The following is an 18,626-nucleotide window of genomic DNA, read 5'->3' as shown; positions in this document are numbered from 1 at the left end:
CTCTCCCCCCCTTGCTTCCTCTCTCTTCTTCTCCTCCTCCTCCTCCTCCCCCTCCTCCTCCTCCTTCCTCTCTCTCTCTCTCTCTCTCTCTCTCTCTCTCTCTGAGATATCCATGGGACTTTTAAAGGAGGGGAAAGAGTCTGGAAGCTGCAATGGGAAGCATTTGCCTAACCACCTGGCCCTGACATACATGGAACCTGCACATGAGAAGAGCAGAAGTTTCAGTTAAGGCAAAAGAAACATCTGAGAAGAGGTTAAGAATAGAGCGGTGCTTGCTGGATCCAGCTGGTTCCAGCAGGGTGCACAGCAAAAGGGTTTGAGAGGGCAGAAAGAGGGTGATTTCACCAGATTAGGGAATGTAAGGACCAGTGGTGTGCAGGGTACTTATTCATAGGGGTTACTCTACTATTTGAAATGTACATTAAAATACTTAGCACTAAAAGTGTGACATACATGTTAGCTTTTAAAAGCTAAACAGTTAATATTTGAAGTACCCTAATCAGGAGTCCACTCCTGGTGTGTTTGAGTAAGCCTTTGAAAATCCCCAAGTAGGAACTGATGCTCCAGAAGGAGTATCTGCAAACTATTGAAATATCCTTATAGAGTTTGTAAATTAACATGAGGAATGTTATTTTTCGCTGCGGAAAGAAGAGGTGTTCAAAATACGTGGGTTGAAAACTGTGCTAGCACTTCTTCCCCTTGGTGAACAGAGTATCAGAGCCGATGCCTATTTGGTGTGACCAGTTGGCCTCTTGAACCTCTTGTTCCTTTTCCTTCCACCATCTTCTTTACCATAACATGTTGAGCTCCCAATTTTATATCACTTACCATGTTCTCTTTTGGGTTCTCAACTCTCTTTCCAGACAGTCTTCAAGCTTAACTAATACTGGCCTCCCTCTGACAATCCCAGGGTAGTCCATCACAGCGTAACGCACCTAATCACCTGGGGGCTTCTTTAAAATGCCGATTCCAGGGATGTACCTCAAAAGATTAAGGTTCTGTATGTTTGTCTGGGTGTGGTCCAGGAATCGAGTACCCCCAGTTGTGCTGAATGAGGTGGTCAAGGACCTCATAGGTAGAGAAACCTATGATCTGAGAAAAGCTAGCTTCAGAAGCCCTAGAGCCACATTTTCTTCCAATTTGGACCTGGACAAAGACAGCAAACCTACTTTTCCAGTCCCCCATGGAGCCTCAGTCTGAGCTGACCCAGAAACCTGAAGCAAGCTTATCACCCATGCTACCTGTTACTGATCTTCTTCAGGATGTAGAAATATCATTTAAATATCATGTGGCCTGTCCAGCATCCATTTCCCCTTTCTCTGGTAACCGTCTGGATTTTCCTCACTCCTAGTAGAAATGGTTCAAGCAAGACTAATGCCCTCCTTCTCTCCACCCCCACCCCTGCCCCCAACTCATCAGTGAAGGTCAGTGTTTAGGACTTTTACTACAAGGGAAAGAAACGTTCTTCCTTCAGGGATGCTAAACGGATAGGGACCTCAGCCCGGAGCTGCCTGAGCTCCTCTCAGGTAAGGTGGAGAGCCTGCTGAGCATGAAACAATCCAGATGGTGCCCCTGTTACTGACGTCTTTTAGCCCCTAGAGTTCCTGGTAATATGAGTTACTAATTCCCTTTTTGGTTTGAGTCAGTTTGAGCTGGCATTTCTCCTGACAACTGAGAGTTCTGACTAATACACACACACACACACACACACACACACACACACACACACGAAAAAAAATAAAATAAAATAAAGGCCTTTATAAGACCCTCTCTCCCTCCTCTCACCCCTACCTCTCTGCAGAAAAGGATCCTCCCTCGCTGGGGTGTCCCAAACTATTCCCTTGCACCTCACTCTCCTCACAGAATGTCATCTCCTTGCCAGAACTGAAACCCTAAGGACTCAAGTTTCTCTGTCCAAGGCAGGGGAACTTCCTCTTTAGGTAGGGCCAGGTCTAGGCCACTTTTCTTTCACCCTTTGGGGTGGGGAGAGAAAAGTCCCTTTCCTTTGAGACTCATGTTAGCAAGCTCACTGCTAATTTCCTGATTACTTAATTCACTTAGGACTTTGACACCTGTTTTACAGTTTCCCCTTCCAACCCTGTCATCATTCCAGAGAAATTTCAGCATTCCACTGAATAGCCTGTAGTCATAATTATATATCACTTACCGCATACCAGGTACAGTCCTAAGCACTTTGTATGTATTTTATCGTGCTCAACCCTTATAATGGCATAAGGTATTATTATCTCCATTTTATGGATGAGGAAACTAAGGCACAGAAAAGCTTATTAGACTGGTCTAGAGTTACCCAGCTACTAATAGGTAGAGTAGGGATGAGGACAAGGAAATCTAATTGAAGAGTCTGGGCTCTTAACACACATACTAGCCTCCCAGTTCCCTATAATTGTAGCATCCCCCATATCCACTCTATATTGGTCCTGTGAAGGTGGGAGGGAGTCAGTACTGCCTCCAGCTGACTCACTGGACATTTGGAGGTCCTTAGAGCAGAGGAAATGTCAGCTGAGGGTGGTTTGGATGGTCATGGGAGACCTGTACCCCCACCTCCTACAGCTCGATTACTTATTGTCATCTCCCATGTAAATGTACCAACTCATACATAGGTCCAGAAGCTGGGATGTAAGTTGGGCTAAAGACACAGCAGCAGAAAAGCAGTTTATATATTCTGCTCCAGGTACCCCACAAGGCCTCTATTCTGTCCCAGTAGTCCTTATTTTCTGAGAAGGTTGCTGCATTTGGGCCAGTCCATCCTCTCTCTGTCTAGAACTGCCCTTAAAATGTGTCCCTTGTCTATATCCTCACCTGTGGCCCTGTGCTCCTCAACCCTCTAGAAACATTGCACAATAGGTTCAAAATTTCTGGTTTTCTAACTGCCTGTCTGAAAGAGCAAGGAGACAGAAGTCAGGGGCTCTGAGGGGAAAGCAGGAAGCAGTTTCACCACCCCAGGCCATCACACCGAGGTGTGGCTTCATCCAGAGCTGCTCCACTCTGAAAATTCATGATCAGACCCCACACCCCAGTAGCACCCCCCCTCTTTTCCAGCCTCTCACTTTCCTTCCTGTCTCCAGGTCAACAGCTTCACCAGCTCTACTTCCAACTGCTGACAGACATCCTCGCTTCCCAATGCCCACTAACATACTCACCTTCCGCAACCCCCAGTCCTGCCAAACCAAACCTGCAACATGAATCCTTGTGTGAACACAAACGGCCCACTTCTCTGTTCAGGCTCTGCTACCGGTAGAAAAAGAACTCACCCAAATGTGTGTACTGGTGTCATAAATAGGAGGTTGCCAAGCTCAGCATGCCCCTCTCTGACACCAAGCGAGCCTAATTCGTACTCACAATAACTGTAATTATAACTATTGAATGCTTCCTTTGTGCCAAGCGCTGTCTTAATCACTTTACAAGCAGTTCGTTTAATCCTCAAAACACCACCACCGTGAGTTAGAGACCATTGTGGATGTAAAAGGGGCCATATCCTAAAACTGACAAGCTCAGGCCTTATACACACAGAGACCAACGTAACCACACAGGGTGGTCTGAATATAAAAATTCCTAACTAAATGCATGTCATAGTGGGTAGTCACATATTAGGCCTGTAGCTTCCTCACCAAAGGTTAGTCTTTAACTTTGAAATTGTCTATCGTCTTTGTGCATCTAAGGTAACATACTTTTGAAAGGTCAGAATAATCTTCTTTTCCAGACCCCGCAAAGGCACAACCGCCAGCAGGAGATGACATTGTTGTCTTTTTTGCCCACATACCATCTCTATCCATTATAAATGTTAACTATCCTGTACCCACCAATGTAAAAGGAGTATGTGTCTCTACATGTTTTGCTTTTTATCTAATCTCAGAGATTTCCTTTTTGTGCTTTCTCCCGCCTCCTTACCACCAATGGATTTCATGTGAACCCCATATCTCCCCCCTTTGATTCTAATGTATAAAATAAGCTGCAAAAACTGCCATTCTCCAGAGCAATATCTCAGTCCATTGAGATTTTGCTTCCCAACAATTGTTGTCAGTTTGGTTCAAATAACTCTTCTAAGACTTTTTCTTAAGCTAGACATTCTTTCGCTGACATTTACTTGGCACAGTCAGCAGAATTCCAAAGAACCTCACTCAGGACCACCCCACGAACCCACACCCAGTGCTAGCTACCAGCAGGGGCTCATTGAAGCCCTCCAGCTACCCACTTCTCATCAAGTGAACTTGGGTGAGTTATCTCTTGGAACCCAGGATCTTCTTTTTTATTGTAGTAGCGGGTCTGACTTTATTTGAGCTTTACTCAGAAAATCCTCGAAGTAGCAATAAAGGATAGTGTTTGAAATGGGCAGCTTTTCGGCTTTTCAATTGGAACTACTTACTGCAAGTCTGAACAAAACTTTTTGCTAGATAAATGAGAGTCTGAACTTGTTCAGCTCCAAAGGTAAGGGTTATTGACTCCTTCCAGCTCAAATTTCGGGGATTCTTAAGTGACTGAAAATCTATGTGGAGGTGTATTTGGGTACTCCTCAAGATGAGCAGGGCCCCACAGGGAATTCCAACACAACTGTAATTAAATAATTGACTCGTCTGGGGACGCGCATGTAAAAGCTGGTTACCTAGTGCTCCAAGTCCTTGCAGGTTGTATTAGACAGCTGGGGAGAGAAACTGAGATATGTAAGAGGGTTGAAGTAACTTGGAAGGTGACAGCCCCTTGGAGCTCAACCCATAAGCAGCACACTGCAACCCACCATACATCATCCCTAGAAATTTGTTCAGACTCTGCAGATCTCCAAAGAAAACTCAAATTAACATCAAAAATCATGCCTCTGGGGTCAATAACGCCTAAGAACCCCAGTCCTATTAATATTCTGCAGTATATATATAATTCATATGGAACCTCAACTTGCAGGTACCTACAGAAATGAGAAGACTTAATTAAAAATGATATCAGCTTGAGATGGCCAAAATGGGGAACTTTTGACACCTCCAAACTGATTTTCCTGCATGCTAATTAGAAAAAGGTGACTCTAAAATTAAACTGAATGAATGGGAAACTTACCTTGATTACAAGCTAGAAGCTTCTAGGAGTAGCCCAGATAAACTCTCTTCTCTACAGGAAGTTAATAAGAAAATTTTAGAGACAGTCTCTGAACTAAAGAAGTCTTCTGACGCTGATAAATGTCAACACCCTATTCCTCCCCATTCTCCAGCTGCTCCACTATATTCTTTGCTTTCTGAGATTCCTAGTCCAGACTTACCCTCCCTGTCCCTTCTTCCACCCCTTCTGTCTCCTCTATATCAACTCCACCACCACTCCCTACTGACCTAGGGGAAACTTAGAATAGAAATCCAGACTAAGATAGACCAGAAAAAAACAAAAATTCTGGCAGCTCCCTTTAGGAAAAAGTTGGTCTTGGACAGAGAGGAACCAGCAATTGCACACATTCTTTGGACTAGAACAGAATTAAGAATCTAAAGATCTCCCTAACCCTCTCCAGGGCCTTGAAAGGTTTGCAAAGGAATTTGATTTAACTATTATAACATATGATCCTAGCTAGTATGACCAATTCTAATTAATATATCTACTGCATTCTGATAACGAAGCAAGAGAATGACTAAATAAGGTTTGCTAGGAAACCCCTATGGAGGCATTTTTAAAACAGAGAGAATACAGACTGGGAAAAATGCAGGGAATTTGCTGCCAGCTTTACCAAGCCATACCTGAGATTTTTCCCCAGAAAATGGACTGGACCAAGATCCAGCAATATAAAAGAAAAACTGATGAACCAGTCCTTGATTTCTTTGAATACTAAAAAAAAAAAACTTTCAAACAATACTCACATCTGTCTCCAGACACTTTTAAGGATAGCAAAATGACTGCTTAAAGGGAGTTCCAGTCAAGATGGCAGAGTAGGTAAACATTGTGCTTACCTCCTCCTATGACCAATCAAAATTACAACTAAATTATAGAACAATCAACCTGAAGAACCATCTGAAAACTAGCTGAATAGAGGTCCTATAACTAGGAATATAAAGAAGAAGCTACATGGAGACAGATTGGTAGGAGGGGCAGAGACTTGAAATGGGCTGGCCCCACACCCAAGTGTGGCAGTTGAGAATTGTGAGGGATATCTCAGCTGCATAGGTCCCACCTAAGGAGCAAGGGGTCCCAGCCCCACACCAGGCTTCCCAGCCTGGAGCACAAGTGCCAGAAAAAAAAAAAAGACCTCATAATATCTGATGGTGAAAATCAGTGGTGATTTTGTCTGTCCATGTGAGACAGAAGGCTGCTGGAAATTCAGGCATCCTTTTACAGGACCTGTGCACAGACTCATTCACTCACAGGCACTCATCCCAGGCTCTGGTGGAGGGACAGCAGCTCAGGAGGCACCAGAGACCTACAGGGAAAAACGGAATTGTATGGCTTCACGGTGAGAGCTGGAGGGACAGCCACCATTGTCCCCATGTTGAGTTTTCCTCCCACACACCCAGCAGGCAGGCTCCATCTTTCCTAAGTTGAGCCCTCCCCACACACAACCAAATTTGAATTTGCATTAGCCTGATGAACTCCACTCACTCCGCCCTGATGATTCCCTGAGACCCCATCCCACCCAACTCATGCACCCCAAGAGACTCTTTTAGCAGCAGGCAGTTGGCCTTGGCCTGTACTGCAGTCTTTCTTTCAAAACTCTCAAAGGTCCAAAGGCCCCAAGTGTGCAGCAGCTGGCCTCAAGGTGCCCTGTGCCTTTTGGTGAGTGGCCCCAGGCTCAGCACTGGCATCAACTTTGAATCAGCATTAATCTGGTGAACACTACTTTCCCCACCCTGGTGACTCCGTGAGAGCCCACCTCACCCAACTCCCATACCACCCAAAGCTCTTCCAGGGACTGAGACTTACAGGCAACCAGCAGGTAACAGCAGGCTTTGGGGTGCCCTGTGCCTTTGGCTGAGTTGCCCTAGGCCCAGTACTGGTGGAAGCCAGCATCAGTTCACAGCATGGACTCTCCCACACACCTCCAGGTCCAGCACAGGCAGTGACCAACAGCAAATTGCTTTGTAGCTCCTACCAGGTAGCCTGGGACTGGTCACAGGCAGCAGCTGACCTTGACCTGCACCAGAGCCCCTCCCAAGAGGCCCCAGAACCAACATACCCGGTGGCCCACTTCAGACCACAACAGACCACCACCCTATTATCACAACAAGCAGTATACCCAAAGAGCAGGCACCAACGCCTGCTAGGGCGAATCCTGCTCCATGGGGTCAGTCCCCACACAGCAGCTTGTGTGCTGTGGCTGTGGCCAATCCTCACGGGCCACCAGCCTGAGGGTAAATCCCACCTACTGATGTGTCAACAGCAATCAAGTCTCAAATACAAGAGAAGGGCACATGCAACTCACACAAGGGACACTCCTGGAGCACCCAGATAAAAATCAGTAATCAAAAAATTCCCAACAAACAAAAGCCCTGGATGGCTTCACAGGTGAAATTTATAGTAGTATGGAACTAGAAATCAATTTAAAAAAAGAAAAGAAAAAACACCTGAAAAACGCACAAACACATGGAGGCTAAATAACATGCTACTAAACAATGAATAAGCTAACAATGAGATCAAGGAAGAAATCAAAGGTACCTTGAGATAAATGAATGAAAAAAAAAATAATAACCCAAAAAAGAAGTCCTAAGTGGGAAATTCATAGCAATACAGACCTTCCTTGACAAACAAGAAAAACCTGAAGTAAATAAACTAAACTTACACCTAAAGGAACTAGAGGAAGAACAATAAAGCCCAAAGTGAGTAGAAGGAAGGAAATAGCAAAATAGAGTCTAAAAAAAAAAGTGCAAAAGATCAATGAAACCAAAAGCTGGTTCTTTGGAAAGATAAACAAAATTGATAAACCTTTAACCAGACTCATCAAGAAAAATAAAGAGAGAAAACCCAAATAAATACAATCATAAATGAAAGAGGAGAAGTGACAACTCACATCACAGAAATACAAAGGATTATAAGAAAATACTACAAACAATTATATGCCAACAAATTGGACAATCTAAAAGGAGTTGATAAATTCCTAGAAATGTACAATCTTCCAAGAATGAATTAAGAATAAACAGAAAATCTGAACAGATCAGTTACTACTAATGAAATAGTTACTACTAATAAAATTTACCAAACATTCGAAGAAAAATTAACACCTATCCTTCTCAAACTATTCCAAAACCTTCAAGAGGAGGGAAGGCTCCCAAGCTCATTTTAAGAGGTATCCATTCCCCTGATTCCAAAACCAGATAAAGACATTAAAAATACTCGTAAACACACACACACACACACACACACACACACACACACACACGCCAATATCCCTGATGAACATTGATGCAAACATCCTCAACAAAATATCAGCAAACTAAATTCAGCAATATATTAAAAAGATCATACACCATAATCAGTGGGATTTATTCCTGGGTGCAAGTTTGGGTCAAAATCCACAAATCAATTAACATAATACATCACATAAACAAAATGAAGGATAAAAATCATATGATCATATGAATAGACACAGAAAAAGTGTTTGACAAAATCTAGCATCCATTTATGATAAAAACTTTCAGCCAAGTGGAAATAGAGGGAACATACCTCAGTATAATAAAAACTATATATTACAAACCCCAGTTAACATCATACTCAATAGGGAAAAGCTAAAAGTATTTTCCTTAAGATCAGGAACAAGACAAGGATGTCCACTTTCACCACTTTTACTCAACATAGTATTGGAAGTCCTAGCCACAGCAATCAGACAAGAAAAAGAAATAAAAGGCATCCAAATTGGAAAGGAAGAAGTAAAACTGTCATTATTTACAGATGACATAATACTATATAGAGAGAACCCCAAACAATCCACACACAAAAAAAACAAAAACCCTCTAAATCTGATAAATGAATTCAGTAAAGTAACAGGATACAAAATTAGCATTCAGAAACTGGTTGTAATAATGAACTGTCAGAAAGAGAAATTAAGAAAACAATCCCATTTACAATTGCATCAAATAAATAAATAACACAGGACTAAATTTAACCAAGGAGGTAAAAGACCTTTTCTCAGAAAATTATAAAACATTGAAGAAGATTCAAATAAATGGATAGGAAGAATTAACGTCATTAAAATGTGCATATTACCTAAAGCAATCTATAGATTCAATGCAATCCCTATCAAAATACCAATGGCATTTTTATAGAATTAAAATAATCCTAAAATTTACATGAAATCACAAAGACCCTGAATAGCCACAATAATCTTGAGAAAGAACAAAGTTGGAGGTATCATACTACCTGATATCAAACTATACTACAAGGCTACAGTGATCAAAACACAATGTTACTGGTATAAAAACAGACAAATAGATCAATGGAACAGAATAGAGAACTCAGAAATAAACCCATGCCTATATAGTCATTTAATCTATGACAAAGGAGGCAAGAATATACAATGGAGTAAAGACAGTCTATTTAATAACTAGTGTTGGAAAAACTTGAGAGATACATGCAAAAATATGAAACTCGACACCTTCTCATACAAGAATAAACTCAAAATGGATCAAAGATTTAAATGTAAGGCCTGAAACCATAAAATTCCTAGAAGAAAACATAGGCAGTAAACTCTCTGATATTGCTCTTAATAATATTTTTTTCTGATCTATCTCTTCAGGCAAAGGAAACAAGAGAAAAAATAAACAAATGGGACTACATCAAACTAAAAAGTTTGTGCACAGCAAAGGAAACCACCAAAAAAATGAAAAGACATCCTACTGTATAGGAGAAGATATTTGCAATGATACATCCAATGGGTTAATATCCAAAATTGATAAAGAACTCATAAAACTCAACACAAAACAAATAAACAATCCAATTAAAAATGGGCAGAGGACATGAATAGACATTTCTCCAAAGAGGACAATACAGATGACTAATAGACATATGAAAAAATGCTCAATGTCACTAATCATCAGAGAAATGCAAATTAAAACCACAATGAGCTATCACCTCATACCAGTCAGAATGGCTATCATCAATAAATCAACAAACAACAAGTGCTGGTGAGGATGTGGAGAAAAGGGAATCCTCGTGCACTGATGGTGGGATTGCAAATTTGTGCAGCCACTAAGGAAAACAGTATTGAAGTTCCTCAAAAAATTAAAAATAGAACTACCTTATGACCCAGAAATTTCACTTCTGGGTATTTATGTGAAGAAATCCAAACACTAATTTGAAAAGATCTATGCATCCCTATGTTCACTGCAGCATTATTTTCCAATTGCCAAGATATGGAAGCAACCTAAGTACCTATGAATAGATGAGTGGATAAAGAAGATGTGGTACATATATATAATGGAATATTACTTGGCCATAAAAAAGGAATGAAATCTTACCATTTGTAACAACATGGATGGACGTAGAGGGTATTACACTAAGTGAACTAAGTCAGACAGAGAAACAAATACCATATGATTTTACTTATATGTGGAATCGAGAGAACAAAATAAACAAAACAGAAACAGACTCATAGATACAGAGAACAAACTGATGGTTGCCAGATGGGACAGAAGTTGGGAAGCTGGGCAAATAAAGTGAAGGGATTAAGAAGTATAAATTAATAGTTACAAAATAATCACAGGGATGTAAGGTATAGCATAGGGAATATAGTCAATAATGTAATAACTATGTACAATACCAGGTGGGTACTAACTAGACTTATCAGGGGGATCACTTTGTAAATTGTATAAATGTCTACTATGTCATAGAACTAATATTATAAAATAATATCGAATGACAACTGTAATTGAAAAAAATAAATAGAATACTAACAACGTCAATTCTCTAGAAAACAACACAAAACAAAATGATCCCTTACTAAATTCGGCAGTTTTGGGCGGACTAGATGAAGAGCTTGTAACTCTGGTTAAACAACATGACAATTTTGGCTGATCAACTATCTAAAACTATTAAAAGAGAGAAAAAGATAAAGCTGCCAAAATCATAAACTTATAGTTCCAGCAATGAAGCAATCAGGTCAGACCTCCCCAAAGTTCTCTTTAGATAAGGGAAGAAAGGAGTCTGTTTTTATTGCAGAAAGCCGGGTCACCTTAAGAAGGATCGTAGAAAACTGAAATGGGATTTAGAAAAAGAAAAGAAACAGAAGCAAGCATAGGGCTGTTCCAAAGAGCATGACAGGGCATTTTCCCTCTCCTTACTAATACTTTATGAGAAACTGAAATTACCATAAAAGGGGAAATTACTAAGGCTCTTATAGATACTACCACTAATTTATCTGTTCGTAACCCTACCCCACTAAGTTGCCCTCTCTCTCGGAGTACAGCTTCTGTACAAATATTAGAGACATCTAATCAACCAATGTCTGTGTTTAAATCAGAACCTGTTCCCTTCCAACTAGGGAATGTTATGGGGAACATATATTTTTACCAGTCAAATCTGCCCCAATTCACCTGATAGGTAGAGATTTTCTTGAAACTTGTGATGCCCACATATCCTTTTCCCAAAAGGGTGAAATGTATTTAGAACTAAATGAATCAGATACTGAACCAATTGGGGAAATAATGATTTTAAAGGAACCTTAAAATAATGATTTTAAGAGGAAACTAATCTTGAGACTGAACATTTGTTGCAGGACATCCCAATGCAACTTTGGGCCCTTTCTGGTACAGAATTGGCAAGATTAAGTCAGCCACTCCTATTAAAATAATGATTGACAATACTTTGCCTGTACCTAATATCTACCAATATCCTTCAAGACCTGATGCACTAGCTGGAATTAAGCCCATTATGTAAGATTACTTTAAAAGGGAGCTTATAATTCCATGGACAAGCCCCTGTAAATTCTCCTATCCTTCCAGTAAAGAACCCAAGCGGGAAAGAATGAAGATTCGTACAAGATCTCAAAGCTATAAATGAAAGTTATTCCCAGACATTGTGTGGTTCCAAATCCATATATCCTATTATCAGCGATTCCTGAGGACTGCCAATATTTTTCAGTAATAGATTTATTTAGTGCCTTTTCCAGCATTTCTGTAGAAAAAGACAGTCAATATCTCTTTGCTTTCACCTGGGCAGATCACCAATTTACCTGGACTGTAATGCCCAGTTGATATACAGAGGCCCACCTACAGGTGTCTCACTTAGATACTGAAAGCTGATTTAAGTGATGTTGATATCCCCAGAGAATCCAATATTTGGATGATTTACTTTTATGTTCTAGGGCATTATTAGACTCCCAAATGACGCAATTTACCTATTACAACAACTAGCTATAAAAGGACAAGGTCTCAACGAACAAGCTTCAATTTTGTTTGTCCCACATAAAATACCTTGGCCATCTCATATCTAAAGATGGGCAACTGATTAACCAGGAAAGACTCAGAGAACTCGTATCCTTTCCTCTTCCAAAAACAGCTTAGAGGATTCCTGGGTCTGACTGGATTTTGTGGCAATTGGGTTCCAAATTTTTCATTAATGGCTCAGTCTCTATGTCTTATGAAACTCAGATCAACCTGACCCAATTCAGTGGAGCCCAGAAAGAAAACAACCTGTAGCTCTACAGGAAGAATGGTCCAGAGCTCCCACTTTGGGACGCCCTAATTATAAACTTCCTTTCTGCCTTTTCATACATGAAAATAAAAGAAATGCTTTAGTAGTTCTGACTCAGAAATATGGAGATCGTCATAGACCTATAGGATGTTATAGCCAGCAATTAGACTGAGTAGCAAGAGGGTTCAAACTTGTATGAAGGCCATCTCTGCTACAGCCATGTTATGCAAACAAACAGAAGAGATAGCTATGGGCTCTCTTTAAAATATTTACGTTCCTCATTCTGTTGCATCTTTGCTGAACTCTCATCACACTCTGCTCTGTCAGTTGACTGGCTTCTTATGAAGTACTCCTGTTTTCTGCACCTAATATTACTTCAACTCCATGTAACTATGTTAACCCTGCAACTTTATGACCCTCTTTACAGGATGAAGATACCCACCATTGTGTTGGCTTACTGGCCACCTTCTTGTTCCTAGGAATGTTTTACAGGAAACTTTTATTGATAATGCTGACTTAATTTGGTTTACAGGTGGCTCTTATCTGAAAGATGAGCAGGGACGTTACCGAGCTGGATATGCCATAACTTCCATGGTGGACATAATTGAAAGTTCTTATTTTCCTGAAATAAGATCTGTTCAGCAAGATGAATTAATTACTCTAAGGTGGGTTTCCCAAAGATCAAGTAGCCAATATTTATGTTGATAGTCGCTTTGCGTTTGGTGTAGCTCACGACTTTGGAATGTTATGGAAGCAGCAAGGCGTCTTAACTTCTTCAGGGCAGCCCATAAAGAGTGGAAAACCGGTTGCAGAACTATTAGATGCCATACAGCAACCAAAACAATTGGCAATGATCAAAATTCCAGGACATGCTAAAGCTGCCACCATGGAAGCAAAAGGAATTCATTTAGCTAATGCCACAGCTGAACAGGCAGCACTGAACAGCCAAATTATTCAGACCTGAGCATGCTCCTTGCTCCCTTATTAAATCAATAAGAGACTCTCTTTTACAGTTCCAACAGACAAATACAGAAAGGAGAAAAAAGGACCTGGCAACAAAAGGGGTAGAATTTCAATCCAGGCGAACAGATATGTCTTGGCCCCAATCAGAAACTGATCTCGCCTGTAAGAGCTCAACCGCCTGTGCTTCAGCATGTACATGAGCTAACGCATTGGGGTCCTGAAAAGATGATTTCATAGAGTAAACAGTGTTACTGCCCACCTCCTACTATGGCTCATAAAGTATATAGCTGTCTAAACTATAACCCAGGAAAACCACCCCGCAGGTACCAAGGACATTTTCTACTTCGTTTAGGTCCATTTGAAGTATGGCAATTGGATTTTATCCAAATGTCACCATCTCAGGTATACAAATATATGCCCCTTATGATTTGTACGTTTTCTTACTGGGTTGAGGCATTCCCTTGCAGGAGAGCAACAGCTTTAACAGTAGATAAATTGTTATTGGAGGAAATAATTCCCAATTGAGAAACTCCCTCTGAGTTACATACTGACCAAGGGACTCATTTCACTGCTAAATAGTGCAGTTCATCTGTAACATTTGGCCTATTCTACAGCATTTTCATTGTGCTTACCACCTCTAGTCCTCTGGATTGGTGGAACGTACCAATGGTACAATCAAAATTCAACTAGCTAAAATTTCAGAAGCTTTTAGTCTCCCCTGGACAAAAGCTCTTCCTATAGTGCTCTTCAACCTGAAGTCTACTCCTTTTGGTAAACATAGCCTTTCTCTTTATGAAATAGTCACAGTCACCCTATGCTTCGAATGAAGGGGCATATGAACCAACCTTACTAAAGGGAGACATTCTACATTATTGTCAAGGGTGTATTCACCAGCTTAAAGAGATTAACAAATTAGTAACTGATTCATTTCACAGTGCGCTCCCAGGAGATGAAGATTTCAAGATCATGGCTTACAACCAGTAGATTTGGTCTATTGGAAAAGACAACAAATAAAAGACTCTTCAACCTCATTTGAAGGCACCTTATCAGGTATTACTGACTAATCCATGAGCAGCCACACTTATAGGATTTAACCCATGAATTTGCATTTCTCATTTTAAAAAGGCACCTAACTGCGAATGGACATCTACTTCTGTCTCTGACACGTGCTTCCATCTACAGTGGACATAAAAGACTCAAGGATGAGAAGCCACCAACATCGAAGGCAGACAGCTATCCCAAGACATCGACAAGGCCTGTATGCCCACAAATTGATGCTGAACTCAGGGACATTTATTTAATCTTTTTTTTTTTTTTTTGTCTGCTAACAATATTAGTTAAATTTGTTCTTTGAAGTTCTCTCAAACCTTACTCTTATATCACTTAATTGTTAATGATTGCTGAAGATATATAAAATGATTCTTTTTTTTTTTTTTGCTACAGTCAGGACTTTATATAAAATGATTCTTATATTGTTATTATCCTTTTTATGATTTCCTAATGGAAACAATATGTCTCCCCAGACCCCTCCTTTATCGGATTTGAAAATTTTAATTTGAGTAACTGCTAGTCTTTCCCATCTACTAGACAATGATATTTTGATTTTCTGTTATGATAATGAAGTTAACATCTTGTTAGCCAGGCATTCATCTTCTCCTACTATTAATATAACCTTCGGTACATTTTTCTCTGGATATACCCATTATAAAGGACACATCTTGTGCAAATATCTCTCAAAACATCTCCCTGATAACTCCCCTGAATTATTATGTACGGATCTAATTCAGATGAGCATTGTATAGCTATAAAAATAGATAATTTTAAAAATAGGAAAAATGGACATGCTAGAAAAAGGTTTGCAGCAGCCTGCCCAATTTGTCATAGTATATCTTGTCCTCAGACTCATCAGGCATGTGTCTGGATGCCTGTAAAACAGGAAAAAAATCAGTTGCCCCCCATTTCAGAAAGTATTAGGATTACTTGGTGGGTAGATATGTCTATAATTACGTCACCCTCCTTGTGTCCTGATACTTGTGGAAAGCCCTATGGAATACTCAAACTCTAGCTGATTTGGGGGTTACCTCTACTCATTTAACTCATAGCATGGGAAACTCAACATTTCATGGTCCATTGAGTGAATTCTAATTGCTCCAAGGCCACAGCCACCCAATGGCAACAACATCCTGGTGGATCCAACAACATTGGCCCTCTATAAGAAATAAGAGGGAAACACTTGGAGGATTAGGGGTTGGCCTTGGTATTCTGACACAAGCTGAATTTGCAGTTAGTGAAGAACATCCTTCATTAGAAAAAGACTACCACGTTTCCCCGAAAATAAGACCTAGCCAGACAATCAGCTCTAATGCGTCTTTTGGAGCAAAAATTAATATAAGACCCGGTCTTATTTTTACTATAAGACTGGGAATATAATACAATATAATATAATATAATACAATACAATACAATACAATACAATACAATACAATACAATACAATACAATACAATACAATATAACTGGTCTTATTTTTCTATAAGACCCTGTCTTACATAAGATCGGGTCTTATATTAATTTTTGCTCCAAAAGACACATTAGAGCTGATTGTCTGGCTAGGTCTTATTTTCAGGGAAATACGGTATTTAAAATAGGTCAAATAGAAGGAATGTTATTTCAAGAAGGAAAAGGATGGGAAGTAGCATGGAAAGACAATGCGGCCTTAGCTCAATGGATAGAATGGACTCGATGGACTATAAAAGCTCATGCACAAACCCAACAATGAGAACATGCCTGTATCCTGACTCAACAGGGCCTATTATCTGTGCTAATGCAAATGGAATCTGAAATAGCTATGAAACAATGGCCAACTGTAATGGGTGCAGAAGCTCTGGCTGGACACTTATGAGACTCTTATGGTCCTGCTGGATTTTGGAAAATTTTAAGTAGATAATGTGATCTACGATGTTATATCATAAAAGCCCAGGCACCTCGGTTAAATTCTAAGCTACAAGTTTCAGTAGTTCAACTGGCTGATATGGGGACCATCCTTAATAACACTAGAATACTTCCCATGGGAAGTAGATGGGTCATGTTTAAAAATAATAGCAAATGGGAACTCATTGCATTATCTGATTGTGAACATTGGAAAGGTGAATGGTTATGTCTCCAATCTATATGGAGTTCTGAATTCACCCAATCCCGGACTATCATAACTACCTCACCAAATAACAATATATGATATATGGGAAAGAGACATTTTTGTTAGAAAGGGTTAGAAAATTCTTCTATTATGCTAAGTGACGTCTATTGTAATGACACCAAGTTTACAGTAAATGCTATGGGAATATGGTGTAATACTGAAATTACAAGCAAAATAACTTTACCTGAGGTTAATGAAACCTATGATAATTTTGATACTGAAAATCCAATGTATTGGGAAATTGAACTTAATACTCCTCATGAAGTCATTTCTGTGGAAACTAACTGGCCAGAAGGAAAATTAGAGCTTCTGGATCATGAACTTGTAGAGAGTCTTCATTCATCTGGCCAATCACATTGTAAGGTATTAGGTTGGTGCAAATGTAATTGCAGTTTTTGCAATTGTTTTTAACCATTTAAACCATAATTACTTTTGCACCAACCTAATACAAATGGCTATAGCTGAGGAAGGAAACATATTAATAAAAAATGATGATGATACATGTAGAGTTCTTTGGTTGGATGGGATGTTTGTTCCTTTCAGACTCATCCTAGTCTAGTATTTTACATTTTCTGTTCGTAATTGGTGTTACTGGTTTAATACTATTGTTTTTGTTCCTACTATGTAAATGTTATACTAGATGCTGAAAAACAAACTTAAAACAAAGAGAAAAAAAATAGCTCAAAGATTAGAAATGATCCAGAATATTTTTAATGAAGACATATGGGACCTGACTGCCTCCTATTTCCTGCCCTTCCTTTTGAAAAATACAGCCTTGATTGCCATCCAAGGTTATAGTCATGCCCCATCCCCAATTGTCCGACGTTCAGCAAGACAAATGCTGCCACTAAGACTTGCTAGGAAGGAGCCTCCCTAACACCATGGGACCACATTCATTCTCCAGCCAAAAGGTTGGTCATCAATGCATCCTTCATATCGATTTATGACCAAAATGGGTAATTGTGGATGAAAAAGGGACCACATACTAAACCTGACAAGCTCAGGGGAGGCCTGCAGGGCAAGCCTTACAAATCCTGAGACCAAAGTAACCACACAGGGTGGCCTGTAAAAATTCCTAACTAAAAGCAGGTCATGGTGGGTAGTCACATCTTAGGCCTGTAGCTTCCTCAACAAAGGTCAGTCTTTAACTTTGAAATTTTCTATTGTCTTTGTACATCTAAGATAACATGAAAGGTCAGAATAATCTTCTTTTCCAGACCCCTGAAAGACACAACTGCCAGCACCAGAGCAGGAGACGACATTGTTCTTTTGTCGCCCACATACCATCTCTATTCTCTGTAAATGTTAACTACCGTCCTGTACCCACCAATGTGAAAGGAGTGTGTGTCTCTACGTTTTGCTTTTTATCTAATCTCAGAGACTTCCTTGTTGTGCTTTCTCCCACCCCTTTAATCTACCACCAATAGATTTCATGTGAACCCCCACATCTCCTCCTTTGATTCTAATGTATAAAACAAGCTGCAAAAACTGCCATTCCCTTGAACATTATCTCTACCCGTTGAGATTTTGCTTCCCAGCAATTGTCAGTTTGGCTCAAACTCTTATAAGACTTTTTCTTAAGCTGGACGTTCTTTGGTCCACACCATCATGATTCCTATTTTACAAAAAGTAAAACTGAGGCACCAGGAGGGCAGGACCTACTCAGGGTCACTCCTGAAGCACTGACATCCCACAATGAGCTACCTGCTCTTCCAGAGCCAGGCCAGTTTCCTAGCCGGCTCTACCGCTCTAAACTGCTGTGTCACCCTGGAGCCGCACATTCATTGGTGAAAGTGAAATAACAAGGAGAAAGAGAAAACCGTAGCTTTAAATTCCGGAAAGAAGATGGGGGCGCACGCGCAGAT

The sequence above is a fragment of the Rhinolophus sinicus genome, linkage group LG04 (genome assembly GCF_036562045.2).
Source record: "Rhinolophus sinicus isolate RSC01 linkage group LG04, ASM3656204v1, whole genome shotgun sequence".
NCBI classification, from domain to species: Eukaryota; Metazoa; Chordata; class Mammalia; order Chiroptera; family Rhinolophidae; genus Rhinolophus; species Rhinolophus sinicus.
This window is presented reverse-complemented; position numbering follows the sequence as displayed.